Source organism: Dreissena polymorpha, chromosome 4 (assembly GCF_020536995.1).
Source record: "Dreissena polymorpha isolate Duluth1 chromosome 4, UMN_Dpol_1.0, whole genome shotgun sequence".
Taxonomy (NCBI): Eukaryota; Metazoa; Mollusca; class Bivalvia; order Myida; family Dreissenidae; genus Dreissena; species Dreissena polymorpha.
Genome location: NC_068358.1, coordinates 66,777,397 through 66,792,344, shown reverse-complemented (window position 1 = coordinate 66,792,344; position 14,948 = coordinate 66,777,397). Strand labels below are relative to the sequence as shown.

At 33.0% G+C, this 14,948-nt stretch overlaps 2 long non-coding RNA genes across 2 annotated transcripts; both read left to right on the top strand.

The window, feature by feature from the left end:
* Positions 1–4,419: 4,419 nt before the first annotated feature.
* Positions 4,420–5,561, top strand: LOC127879127 (uncharacterized). The gene is made up of 3 exons (XR_008048922.1): positions 4,420–4,553; positions 4,832–4,908; positions 5,468–5,561. It is a non-coding gene; the product is annotated as an uncharacterized LOC127879127 (long non-coding RNA).
* An 8,403-nt stretch (positions 5,562–13,964) lies between these two features.
* LOC127879124 (uncharacterized) lies at positions 13,965–14,877 on the top strand. The gene is made up of 3 exons (XR_008048917.1): positions 13,965–14,033; positions 14,325–14,416; positions 14,851–14,877. It is a non-coding gene; the product is annotated as an uncharacterized LOC127879124 (long non-coding RNA).
* Positions 14,878–14,948: the final 71 nt, after the last annotated feature.

Genomic DNA, 14,948 nt, shown 5'->3' with positions numbered 1-14,948 from the left:
ATATTGTGGCTAATATAATTTTGTTATAAACAATAACATTTTAATATCGCATACTTTTACAGATCACAATGTTTTGTCGCATACCGATGACTTTTGTATTCATGTTATGGACTGTGAACCATATTTTTTAGACGAAAACAGTTGATTGGCGATCCGACCAGTAATGTACTGATGATAGATGGGACTTTGTCATCTGAAGATCAAGTGTGTTGAAGATATTTTACTATTTATATTAAGTTAAAATAAATGACGCATTGTAGCTAAATATCAATTAAATAATCTAATAGTCAATAGTAATGTATTAATATTAAATAGTTCAATTGAGTTAACCATTGAAGCGCGTGTTTAACTAATTAATTTGATCATCAGCATATTCTTCATTAGAATTGAATTCATTCCGTATTTCCAACTTGGACATGGAAGTAATTTTAGCAGGAGGTCACTTGTATATTCTCACTTTCTATAATCCGAGCCGCAGGAAGATACACTGTGACATTGCTACTACGACGCGAAAACATGTTGCGGATGTTATGGCATCAAGACAACCTAAAAACGCGTATCTGGAGAGCACCTTGCAAAACACTTCCCACCGTCGGCTCTCGCAGTGCGCAGGGGGCCTGACTGGAAATGGGACAACCAAGACATGGATGGACCTGGTACTCTGATCGGACATTGTGAAAACGGTTAGAGATTTGTTCGTAAAAATAAGTTTCGTTATTAGCATTGTAACTAGTGGTATACAGCATTGTAAATAGTGGTATGTAGCATTATAAGCTATTGGTCCGGTTTAAAATGGAATGTTTGTATAAAAAAAGCAGCAACAATTTATATAATTAAGCTATTTTATAACATAATTAAGCTATTTTATAGCTTAAGAATGTATGTTTTCAGACTAAATATTTATTAAGAAGTGTCTTTAATTACATGGCCGTGCTTTACAAAGTTAAATTTTTCTAGAAAACAACTGTAAAATATTGTAAAGCCCCAATTAAGGCGAGCATTGACACAATAAGAACAAGTTGATGAAGCAGGCATTGCAGTGACTGATAAGATGGCATTATTAAAGTTTAAGCGTTTAAATACTTTGCGTAAAGAAAGTATTTAATTAGCTATACACCGTTTAAAATATAAGAACGGTCATCCAAGTTAAATTGTTTATAGATACTGGTTTTGTTTATTATTTAGTTTCACTAATCGTAATGAGGTGAACAAGTTATTTCGAAAGCATTACAATATAAAATCCAAGTGATAAACTTCTTCTCAATAAGAAGTCGGTTTGTGTAGAAAAGTATATTCTTAGTTTATGTTTCTTGAATGTATTGTTCTCAGGTAAATACCAGTTTTACACCGATTTAGGTAAAAGTGATATTGGAACATTTAACTGAAAGTTCAGTTTATCCTTTATGAATATCTAGATAAAAAATAAAACATTGATGGTTTTTTTTCAACAGAACAAGTGTATATCTTTGATTTTTGTTTGAGTGATAAGTGGGGTTGAAGAGGGATTTCGTCATGCATAGGTTGAGCGCTTGTAGTCTTCATTAACGAAATAAGAATTGATTTAGTTACTTGCAACTCACGCATGGGAACCACAGTCAGCCGATTAGGACGAAACGACATGCAAAACCTCTGCAAGCCAAGCACTTTTCTCACATATCAATGTCTATACGAACTGGGTATTTTACCCGTAAGCGGCCCAGTGCATCGAGATGAACCCGTAACCTAACATGCGCAATCTGTCAAAAGGACAAAGATATGTGGCTAATGGATCAAACCGCGGTACAGTTACCGGGAGTGTGAAGAATACGGCCTTTTTACTAGGCGAAAAATGGGTCAACCAACTGATGAGATTAAACATGTTCTTCACCTCTCGCAACAATCAACGCCACAGGATCGAAACCACCATGTTACACAGCCTTCAGTCAGTAAATGACAACGACCGAACTGTATGTTCAGAAACATGTGTATCAGATTCTGAAATTAATCTCAAAATATATTGAATTACGTTAAAGGAAATGAAAACGCAAGACATTTGGAACAACAAGTATGTCATTTTGCACTCAAAAAATCAAACTAACAGATGAAGTGTGTGCAAATCGAATACTCGTATCCGCATGGTAATAACAAGGAAATCACAGTGTTCGAAATAATAAAATCGTTGATTTGGGGCAAACGGATAGCTAACTAAAATGTCCGTTTTAATTTGGTTATAGGTTTTAGGCCAAAGCCCAGTCTGCAATGTTGATAAAAAATACATATTTAATATTTTTTCTCACTTAATGTTCAATGTCTACCAAACTATGTCAGCGACGGATGTTCTAAAATATTTTGTTAAGAATAGAAATTATGGTCTTATGTGAACATTAAAAAGACCCTTGGCTAAATTCGACGTTTCCTTTGATGGCTGTACTTTTTCAATTTTGGCCTTATGGTTCAGGACGCGGAAAGGTTTAAGATTTTGTGTTTATTAAATAAATAACACTTTTTGATCAAATGTATAAGAATTTTCGGAATGCGTTATACTTCGTTAATATAGAAAACCAACTTGTATCTCGCAGGAAGTAATATTTTGTGATACCAGCTTCGCATCCGAGAGATCTCCGAGATATGAAAATAATAATGCCTAGTGCATGTCCATTCTGTAAATATTTAAAAACAACTCACAGTCGTCTCAAAATTTGCATCCTCTCTAATACGCTGATATTATTCGCGGGGGATTTAAATACACGTATGTATGACAAATGAGACTTTATACTAGAGAACGACGTCATTTTATATTCGGTAAAACCGCATATCAAACTGATCCTTTTTGCTTACCGCGTAACATTAAGGAATTGATTATACACCCGTTTCAAGCCGCTTTGCTTCTTGATGGATAGTTACCCCCTTGTCGGACGAACCGACTGAAATCATAACATAGAATTCACATGTACAGCTAAAGGCTGAACAACATTAAATACTAAATATTGACACCGACACCGCTATTTAAGTATGTCCGCTACTTTGGAGGAATTTAGGACTGTTTAGAACATTTCCCCTAAATGTTGACACGCACGTTTAAAGATGTCAAACACCAGACAACTCTAATTTGAAACTTCTTCAAAAAATATATAGCGAACTGAGGAGGCCGGTTTTTCATTTCTACGTGGATTACTTAATGGAGTTTAAAGTCATGACCTTAACAAATATCGCAATTTATAGCGAGACATAGTATTAAGGAGCGGAGTCTGCAAATATTTAAATATATATACAGTCAAATGAAGGCGTGTGTAAAAGTTTAAAACATTCTGACGGACTTTTTTTTACCTCAACATTGACTTTAAACTTTGAACGGTATTACATATGGAACGATACTTGTTGAAATACCGTTTGCATTCAAACAGTGACGCTCAAACTTTCGCTGTTCAAGGCATAAACTGGTTGAAAACAATACCCGTGAATAATGATATAGTTCGTAGTTGTTCTTTCGCAACAGGTGTATACAGTTGGATATGAACACTGTTCGTTTATGATTTGTCTATTATATTCTTCTCTGTGGAAGTGACCTTTTATATTTCTCAATGACATACTTATTAGAAGTATTAAGCTATGCCCTGTTATTTCAGGTAGTAACGACATAAATATACTATTGGTTTCTCAATGTTTATTTAATTGTGAAAAGGTAAGAGCATAATTCTTGAAAACGCAGGAAACAATTTTGTCCATATCCCACGTTTTCTTATATGTTTGTAAATACTTATTTTTAATATTTATTGCAATTCATAACATATTAGCTTTATTAGAAACTTATTATGTTATACTTGTATATATCGCTGAGTTTTAAATATAATAATGCTATTGATGATTTCGCTCTATGTAAGTTTTATTTTCACTTGTTTGTATATCACGTGTATATTGTCACTGCTGCATTATCGACCGTTGGTCTTAAATTGATGAACTAAATATTGCCGTGTATAATATTTTAAATATTAAGCATGCGTTTCACGTTTTATTGTATGGAAAAGTATGCAATGAAAATAAAACTAGTCAATTTGTTTCAAGAAATATTAAAATATATATTTAGGAAAATGGTTTATTTTATGAAAAGATAAAACCATAAAAATAGTATAATCCATTCGTTTCAATAAATATTAAAATATAATTTTGGGAAAATGGTTTATTTTATGTTTATGTTAAATATTGGTTAAACTATTTACATTTTAGTTTCAATGCGTCGGTTTATGTATGGCTTTCAATACTAAGGGTACGTTTTTCTGAGAAACATGTTTTGTGATTTGTTCATTCTTATATAATGTTAAATCAATGTTATGCTATGTTTGAGTGCGGTTTGTTATGCTTGGTTTTGACTTGTATCAGTGCTGTATTTAACAATACCATCTACAATATACATTTTGTTTTTGCAGACTGTTGGGTTTGGGTCGAGTGGGACAAAAACCAGTTTAGAACCTACACGTACAGATACGGGCAGGGGTTCTATGATGTCCTGGTAGTTGATGACGTTCGACAACTGAAATCTGGAGAGCTTATGGCTGTCGGATGTCATGTAAAACCAGGTAAGGTTTTTAATTATCTTAATCAAGGACGTGGATACTGCCTATTGCTTACCACAAACCGTTTAATACTCACAAAACACGTATGCAGCTTTCAATAGACAAACATAGAATTTAGATTGTGTGTATGCTGCAGGCGTCACCTGTGTATATAGTGATTATTCGCGCAGTTTTTTAAATGGCAGCCCATTTAAATGTCATAACATCATGGCAATGTTTGTTTGCGCAAATATTTAGACGATTGATATCAAGATATTATAAACATGTTTACCCACCGTCAGGTCGAGATGGCAAATTTAGAAATGTCCACGCGTGGAACAAAGGTGTTGTTATCAAGATGAAACCGCCAAAAGCAAGGGTAAGTGTGTGGTGTTTTCATTAAACTGAATGCAAAGTATCGTACGTTAAAACGATTGTAAACTTTAACTTTGTGATACATTTTCATCGTATCTCAATACGATAAACGGCTTGCAGCAATCGTATTGTCGTAAACTTTCAAACATTAAGTTATGTTATCTTAAGTAGTGTAGCTCGCAGAAGATGCATTACAACATTGGTTTTCTACATAATGCAAATTGAATAATAACATATGGTTTGTGTAATTTTAAAATGAGTTCGTTCCAATATTTATGTCGTTAACGATAAGTAACCCCCAATGCTTGGCATCGACCATTCTTAGGCGGTGATCGAAGTTGGAATCATTATATATTTATAGTGGGTGTTATGTTGTAAATGAACTAGAGAAGAACAATAATGAAAATGATATGATGCTTTATTCCTGATATACTGGCAGTTTCTTGAGTTTGCTACATTGAACGCTAAAGGCATTGATTATTCCTATCACGTCTTTAAAGTATAATGCAAGCGAAAAGCTTAAGTGTCTACTTTGATGAGCATATGTGCCATTTCCAATTCAGGTACGATGGGACAGCGGGATAAGAGGAGAATACAGTTATGGCCAGGACGGCAAATTAGAGATAGAAATTTGGTACGCATGTTTGCAAACAATTATTTATACAACTTATAAGGTCATTTCTCTTTATTTAAAAAAAAACGTTTGCTTTTACATTCAACTTAGCATTATCAAAAGTGAGTACAATATAAATACAACAATATTAACTCTCTGTCAAACAAACTCAAAAAACGCCAATAAAACTCGCCACAGCACTGGTGAGACAATACCAAAATAATTAAAGCCTCCGTGTGTTCCTAGTTCAGATTGTTTCTTTCTGCGGAAAAAACAACATATATGAGCCTTTAAATTTCATAACTTCAGCTCACCAGAATCGACAACTTACGTATCAAGTGCACATGGCGTAAGTGTATCTGGACATAAACACATAAATAAAAACAAAGCATCGAAGAATAAATAGTCTTTGTTTTTATTTGGATCGGTCAAACGGTCGTAAGAATGTGTAACATTGATTGGAAATCATTTTCAGCATTTTTAATTGCTCTCGATTGACTTTCGTTAATGTATTGGATGTATGTTTGTAGCATGCCATATTTACTTTTAAAGGGGAATATCGACGGTAATTTCCCTAATTATAGACACACATTGATATAACAAATATTACCTCATTCCACAAATATGTGTATTTAGTTACACTGTAAGACGACAAATACAAATTAATTTGTTTTTCAATACCAACCTCGATTGAGGTTTTGAAGTAAATTCTAGTAAAATCAAGCTCGTCAATGAGAATATGTTAACTCATAGTTGTATTCAACTTCGCTCTTATCAAACAGTACCTATTTTCTAAATCAATCATTCAAAGAAAATGTATTTAACGATAATTCTGGCAGACATTAAACGTATCTACGTCGATATGCCTCTTAAATATTTATTGTTTCATTCGAAATCAGTGTAATTTACTCTTTAATAACTCTATGAAATGTTCATTGCATAGTTCTATTGCGTTGTTCAAATGCAGCAGAATGGTGGTATCTATATTGCTATTCATTATTGCTTGTTTTGACAGCAAAACTTATAAAATGCAAATATTGAATAATTATATGAAAGCAATCATATGTAGGTAATATGGTAAATGGTGTCTTCTGTACATCATATAACTAATCCTTTATAGTTTATGGAAGTTTCATTACAAATCCGTCTAAAGGCATAGTCTATGAATTAGACATGAATTGTTGTCTGCCAATATTGAGCCTTTTAGTGTGACCTTGACATTGAGCATTTGTACATGACTCTTACCTTTTCTTTCACATCGTCTAAAAGGACCATTTAAGCTACGTTGTTTCATGAAAATCCTTCAAGTTTGTAGGCAGTGTGTCCATATGTCAGTTGTGTATAATGTTTACCCCAAATGCAATATAACATCGAAAAATAATTATTTTGAAGACATGTACTGGTTCGATATTAGGCCGGTTTGACTTACTCTTCAGCCGTTGATGGAACTTATTCAAACGCATGAGCTAAACGCTTATAATATTGACATAGACCAAAACCGCGATAATGTAAACACAGACAGTAAATGCAGAATGGTTTCGTGTTTCATTCATTGGATTGAAATTGTTGTTAAAACTTTAAAACGTTGTTGTAATCCTTCAAATCTGATAAATCTGATATGGTAAAAATAGCATATATATTGATCTTACTAACATTTATGACTCAAAGTATGAATTTTAAACGAATACATCGAATAATTTCGGACGGCTTTTTGGTGAACAATATAACATTTATGTCTTTGTTTTTAAAGTTCTCACATCTTAAATAATTTATACTAACAATTTATTAACTATTATTATATTTGAAACGCATTTGCTTTATTTAAATAAAAAATATAATAAAACATTATTGCTTTAATAAATAAAAAATAAAATTCTTACTACTGTTATTCCATAATGTCTTGTTTTTATTTGTTTTATTTAAAATCAATATTTTGATATTTCCCAGATTGTCTCTTATCTTTAAATCATGTGGGAACTCAATAATATTTAATTGATTCTGCCTTTGTTTACTTGTTGAATACGTTTTCTGCTTATATCACTGCATGTTGTTGTTTTTTTCTGTTCCCATATGGTATGCGCATTTTATTTTATTTCATAACATTATATTATATGCATGTGTTTGTGTTCGTTATATGCGTTTTAAAAAAGTGTCAGTGTTCTGCCTATTTTCTTTAAGTTCAATATCGTCTGCTTATATTTTACCATTTCCAAAACAATATATGTACATATTACATTTTTAATAAATATCTGATTTTACTTAACATTTAACTTGTAAAACATCATTTAAATGTTCCTTTAAAAACACCAACATATTCATCTAATTTGTCATTATGATGGTTTAAAATAAAAAAACTCGTACCTAGTTAGTTGCATACATTTGGATATATTATGATAGCCGTTGTCAGTGTAGCATGGTTTCAACATTTCTAGTTGCGAAATTTGCCGTTCCCACCCACACCCCTGACCCTACCCTGCACGAAACCACATGAACAAGTACCAAATCGCAAAATACAATTTGCTTGATTTTGTATTGTAAAATGCAATGTGTACATCATGTCAGATACATGGCTGTTATACATTTGTTCACATGTATTGTTCATGTTATATAGTATGATATATTGTATTCAAGCATCAAATTATAGGGACATTTTATTTTTAGCGTTATATTCCAACATCAGTGAGTTCCGAACTACGTTTATAATATATATCCGAAATTTTAATCACATCGGCATTTATCTACATCAAGGTACTTACACTGCGAGGTTAATTATAATGTATATTTAAATTGTTTTCGTAGATTTCCACACAGTATTGTAAGCAGAGCTTTCTTCAGAGCCATTTTTAACAAACTTCCAAACAATCTGTAATATGATCGTAGTATTTATTACTATCTTTTCCATATAAATGTATGATGCGTTTTCCAACCCGTCGCCGCTAAACACTTAACAACCTCAAATTATTTGGGTAAGTTTCGTAAAAAAAATGCGTGTGTCCTTATAAAAAGAGAACACGGTCCCGTTCGATGCACCAAAATATCACGACAGTTAACGAAAGTGCGACAAACATCGAAAGACATAACATCTACACGTAGGTTCGCCGCCAAAACAGAAGACCAACACTAAATAATATATAAATTATCAATGAAACCAAGTATTCGGACTTACAAACATAGCATAAAGACTAACTCTATTGCTAATTCTTTGTTAACAGATCAGAAGAAGGACGTAAACAATGAAAGAAAGGCCGGGTCGTAGCCAAGAAACAATCATTATCATTTAAATATTAGGATATGAGAGCGCTGTTTAAATTCACCGTAGTATTGCATCAAAACGTTTTATATAAGCAAATATAATATCAAATATCAAGTCAAATGATCAATAACTAATGTTACATACACACATAAATCGGTATCCGGAAAAAAAGTTCAATAGAACATATTCGAATCCGTCTATTTGGATGGGGCGGACAGTCACGCAAGATTTATTTCTCTTTGACAAATCGCATGCACCAATTAATTATTAGTCCGTACAGAAGCATGTCGGTCTATGTTGAGTCCATAGAAGAACGCACACATGTATAGAAGAGGAATTTATACAAGGTGAAGTTTCTAAATACGGGCTACATTTTTTTTATTAATTATGGTTGATGCACAGGAATATGCATATCTGCTCTAAACAACTTTCACGTAGTAGAGCCATATTATTTACATTCACTGACTTGCTTGCCGTGAACGCTATAATGGACAACGCAATTCTGTGACGTGTCATCTCCGTTGGCATCTCTCGAGACTACCCCACGCGAAATAAGCGACGCCCTTTAACAAGTGTGGTCCGAGTTCATGGCGGCGCGTGACAAATACGGCGCTTTGAATGTTAAACTGGTTTGGCCTGCTGCGCTGGTAATCCATGAAGAAACAGTACGATTTTCCCCCATATTAGCACAGCACGCTCCGCGGCTTCAGAAACGCCGATGTTCCCCCCTAATGTAGAACAGCGGTTTCAGCGACTATCGGCGAGCCTGCTCTCACAAGCTGCACAGAGGAACAGCAGTTAAGGCGCGCATAGAGCAGCGTTCAGACAATGTATTGTAATATTTTCCCATTAAAAATGAGAGAGTCATGCCCTGAGCTGGGTCATCACATACAGGTCCCAGAATTCATCGATAGCGTATCGAATGGGTCAGAACAGGAAACCCTACCGCAGGCCCAAAGACCAGCACACGCTAATCCGTAAAGCTCGCCGTCAGCAAAATAGGGACGAGGACGCGCGCGTCGCAAACCAACAACTTGGGTACGTGATGAAGGTTCACGTTACCTGGCCAGCATGTCTCCAAAGTCTTCATCTCTCTACACATCCGTTCCGAAGACAAAAAACACCAGCAAAAACGACCGCACTCAGTCGTCTATCGTTTAGGGACACACGGGCAATGTGGCATTTTGTGAAAGATATCTTCATATTCCGTGTTCTTCCTATTAAACGCACTGCGAACATGTTAATCTCCCGCCGTTCATTAAAACTACGAACGCTCATATAACCGCTCCTGAAAAAAAATTAGATATTAATGTATGTTATAGTGACATTTCAAATGTATTTGAATATATGATGCTTACAATCTACATCCAATTTTTCGGATTTTATAGAACCTAAAACGTTTGATGTAATATGTATCCAAGAAAACACAAAACTTGACCGGTACGATTGTGTTTCTTGACCCGATTATTCACTTTGTCAAAACCGAGGTGAGTGAAATACAAACACAAGTAAGGCGGTCAGGGCTTTTTTGTGATCAACGATCTTAAGAAAATGTTTAAATTTACTACTCTAGAATATAATTGTGAAAACGTGTAACGGTTATATGTGTGTGACGGAGTTTACAGTTATGTTATTGCTAGCATTGTATTCTACAAGAAAAATCGCAATTCCATAATGATGACGAATTATTCTCGCTTGAAACAGAAATAACGTCAACATAACTCCATTATGATAATCTCTTTCTACTGGCGATACTAATAGCTATACATCAAACGTGCAGGATAACACCATTATAGACAATTGTTTATGCGAAGATTTCCATATATAAGAAGGTACAATATCCATCTCACTGGCTACTTACCCATGTAAAGTGTTAACAACTCTTACCATATGCCACCCCTATAAGGGATACACACATTTGTAAACACGATAATTGTCATATAATTTTACGAAGTAAACGAACAATTCACTAGATCAAAACATTAAAATACTGCCCAGAATAGTATCCGCAATAACTCTTACTTTCCGAATTAAAGAATAAATGATCTTTTATTATATAACCTCTTGGCAACCCTCCTTTATTTTAAGATGGGAGAGCAAAATGTCTCAGTAAAATCCAAACATTATCAGTCTTCATCAGAACCCTCAATTCAATGATTATTCCAACTGATGAAGACTCCGATGCACATGAAGAAAATGATCTCTGCTGCATATGCAAACAATTCCAACCAGAGTCACTACATTTGGACTATGTGTTAGAAATTGTTCAGTGGGCTGAGTGTTCCGAATGCCAACACTGGCTGAATCTTAAATAATGCACCAAAATCAAATGTGTGTGAAGAGGAGCAGATTTCAAATGTCCACACTGCGACCCTTTAACCTCCATTGTAGAATCATAACTGAAAAAAAAAATCAAAAAATTGTACATGTTAATAATGATCAAATTATTTTCATTTAATGTTTAAATCTTTGATATTTCAAAAAAAATGGTATACTTCTTATTAGACTTTCAAATTTTGCATTTAAGATTGGCATATCTTCTTTTGACAATTTATATCATGAGTGAAAATGAATGTGTGACATAAAATACATGTAATAGAAGTTTTGACCAGTACTTGTTTATGACGATTTTGTGGAGGTGAAATACACAGTGCACCGGTAATACCCACTTCCTGTAAAATCTAGGTCCGCTTATAGTGGCTTGAAAAAACACGACACATATACTGTATGCTGAGTAAATAATGTAAAATTTCACAGAAAAATGTAGAAAAAGCATCCACCTACCGGATTGACACAATTGTGCAGGCATGTACAAGTTATTTTGAATAATAATATTGTTCTAAATGTTAATACACCGGTAATACCATTCACCATGTATCTCATGTTATCAATTTAAATTATACAAATGCGTATACTTCAATAAATTACAGGGTAGTAAATACCTGGTTTTGAAAGTTTTAACGATAATAATATTTGAAGGTGATTGTTGTTTACTGTTCTCTTTGGTTAATTGCCATATCGATGTAAGCTGTATTTATTTCCTATCAAATAATGTGCAACTTTGTTTAAAAGTTCTATTTGTGGACATAAACTAAATATAACTGCAATTTATTTCAATACACCTTCTTAACGTTTATTAATAACAAAGATTATCGTTAAAAATGTTGTCGTCGTTGTATTGGAATTTGGGAGTAGCATCTAATGGCATAGAAATCAACGTAAATGGATTTTTTTTCCAGATTATACAAAACATAATTAATATAATGTGATAATTACATTGTGACCTTGACCAAATTAAATGATAGCTTTCTTGCAGCCTCGTTAAATAAATATTTATCAAATGAATAGCTCATGTCAGATTTTATTTCTTCAGGTCGAATTTATAACACAACTATGCAGTGGATTGCATTAAGATTGAACATGTTATAAAACGATTTTCTTACTGTAATATCCACATAATACACATAACACAATAATATCAATTATATTAAACGGAAATTTTATCAGAATAATGTATGCAAAATATAATCATGTTTATTACGTCTATCTATGCGTTCATTATATAATTGTATCACAGACTCAATTCACGTGTTCACGAAATTACAGAAACTATTTCCCGTGTGTGTATGGTGCATGGATTCTCCATTTATCATCTGGCATGAAATATCCAGCATCACAAAGCTACCAGCTAAATGGTGTCAATACTAAAAAAGATATGTACTATGTAACTATAGATCGAGTTATATAGTTTCGTTAATACTCGTTAGTACATGTATTAAAGCATGTGAACACGCTACCGTTAAATGTTGAAACCGGTATAGAATTCTCTATGTTTTTCTATATAAGGACACTCATGTAATTCGAAAATAGCAATAGATTTAAAATAACTTTTTTGAAGCGTTAAATATAGTTAAAGCTGAACCAAATAATAATCATGAAATGGAACCAGTGTATTCGCATTTTACTTAATTGTGGCTGGAAATAGGTACACTTTTTACACTTTGCTTCCTAATTTCATTTTTACATGATTAATTAATTTCACGTGTGAAATGTATTAGAAAGTATTATTTTTGCGTTGAAACTGCTTTAAATGTTTTAATGACGCACAGTTATCCTTTCTGAAAATTGATCTGGACGGAGTATATTTATCATGAACGAGGCTTTCGTAATATTGCATTCCTTAAATCTAAGAAAATGGGCATAATTATATCGACGTTAAATAGTTTAGCAGTAAGATAACGCAATAAATCTATGTTTAGTGCGTCCAAAATTAAGGTACGTTGAATAAAACCAATAGATTCATTATCTAATTTAAAAGCCCATATTATGTGCTTCAACTCAACGCATGGTCAAGGTCTAGAGTATGAACAGCAATAACAAATTAGTATATACAGAGTTACATACCTTTAGCTTTTCGTGTTATAACCAATTTGCTGATAATGGTAATATAATTATTAAATCAATTCAGCAATTAGTTTATGTTTTATGAATAAGGCATCAATATGATTCCATATTTACATATGTACACATATACAATTTCAACTATTTACGGTTCGAAATGCAGTTATTTAAAAGTATAAAATCAGAATGTATCATGTGGATTTCGCAAGGTCGTTTAGATAGTTGCAGTCGTTTTACAATATTATTGCGACACCTCTTGATGCTTGTTATGTTGATGAAAACCAAACAAAAACAACAAAAAAATAGTATGCAAAAAATAGTAAAGGTTGAATCCACGGCGAATGAAATTTATTATGCACAAGTATCGCTTAGAACACGTATTCCACAGCGTGTGTTAGACATGTGTTAAAAGCTTTAATTGAGGTTCCATTTCTAGTTTACAAAATTAAAAGTACAAAACTGCTTATAATTGCCAGGTGTGGTTTCCGAGGATATTGCTAATATGGAAACATGTATTTTCTACATTCTGATGTGTTTTAGAAACCCACTTGATGCCATTAACGAATACGGGGAATATCAAGCTTATGTACGGTACATGTACTTGCAATATATGTGTTATCGTATTAATTATTTCAAAAAAGAAGAACATGTGTTAATTAAATATATGACCATAATAATGACATGTATAAACATACTTTATTATTTTAATTCGGAACTTCCGTATATGAGTCGTAAACATCACCAAACATGAAAGAGTGGGTTTACATGTTTTCTATTTTAAGAAAGTTAAATACGATAGCTTCTAGTATAATAATTTCCTGTTTCGATTGCATTATTGGTTTACGGAGAAATGGACTCTAAGGTTAGATAAATATTTGTTATTACACATAGTAACTTACACCCTGTTTTTCATATAAGAATTATGTTGAACATATCAATACAGATATTATTAATTAAAGTGTATTTGGATGTTTGTGTTTCCGTTTAAATACGTTTAGTTTACACCATTACGTGTTTCAGAATTGAAACAATTGTCATTTAAAGAACATTAAGATGCAGTATAATGTATTAAAAAAAGACTAGGAATAAAATCATGGGGCGTATTTTATAAAACAAAATTACTTAAACTGTTAATTGTGTTTTGGTCATTCAGAAACTGGCTGATGTTAAAGAAATTAAAAATACAACGAAGTTCATTTTGAATCGACTTAACACATTAACAGGTTGTGGAGAGGGCTGCACGTGGTTAGTCTTCCGATAAGTATAATGTTTCTTCGATATTGTCGTTTTAGATATGCAATGGTCGTATTTGATAAGTGTGAACATTGAACACTTGGAATGTGTAAACAACCAGTTACACAGTTGGGGCTTAATAAATTAATGTATTTTGTGGTAAAGGTAAATTTTATGTTAAACTGTCGTTAAAACCACGTGCAATGTTTCAATCCGAACTGACATAAAGAAACGTGGGAAACGTTTTATTCTTTTGTAATATTAATGTTATGAAAACAGTTTTTATTCTTTTATTGATATTACATTTCCCTAACACGCATATAAAATACATTTGTCATTTGTCTCGAGTATGTGAAACAGATGGTGTAATATTTTGTATAGGCGTGTGTATCGATACAATAAAAAGACAACGATAACCTCCAGAAATCAGTTGTTGTTCTTTGCAGTGGCCTAGAACTCGAAGATCTCAAGAACTGGTAAGTATTAAAATACTTCACAGGTTTATTTTAATGATATTCCGTCCATGTAGCTCGACTGATGATGT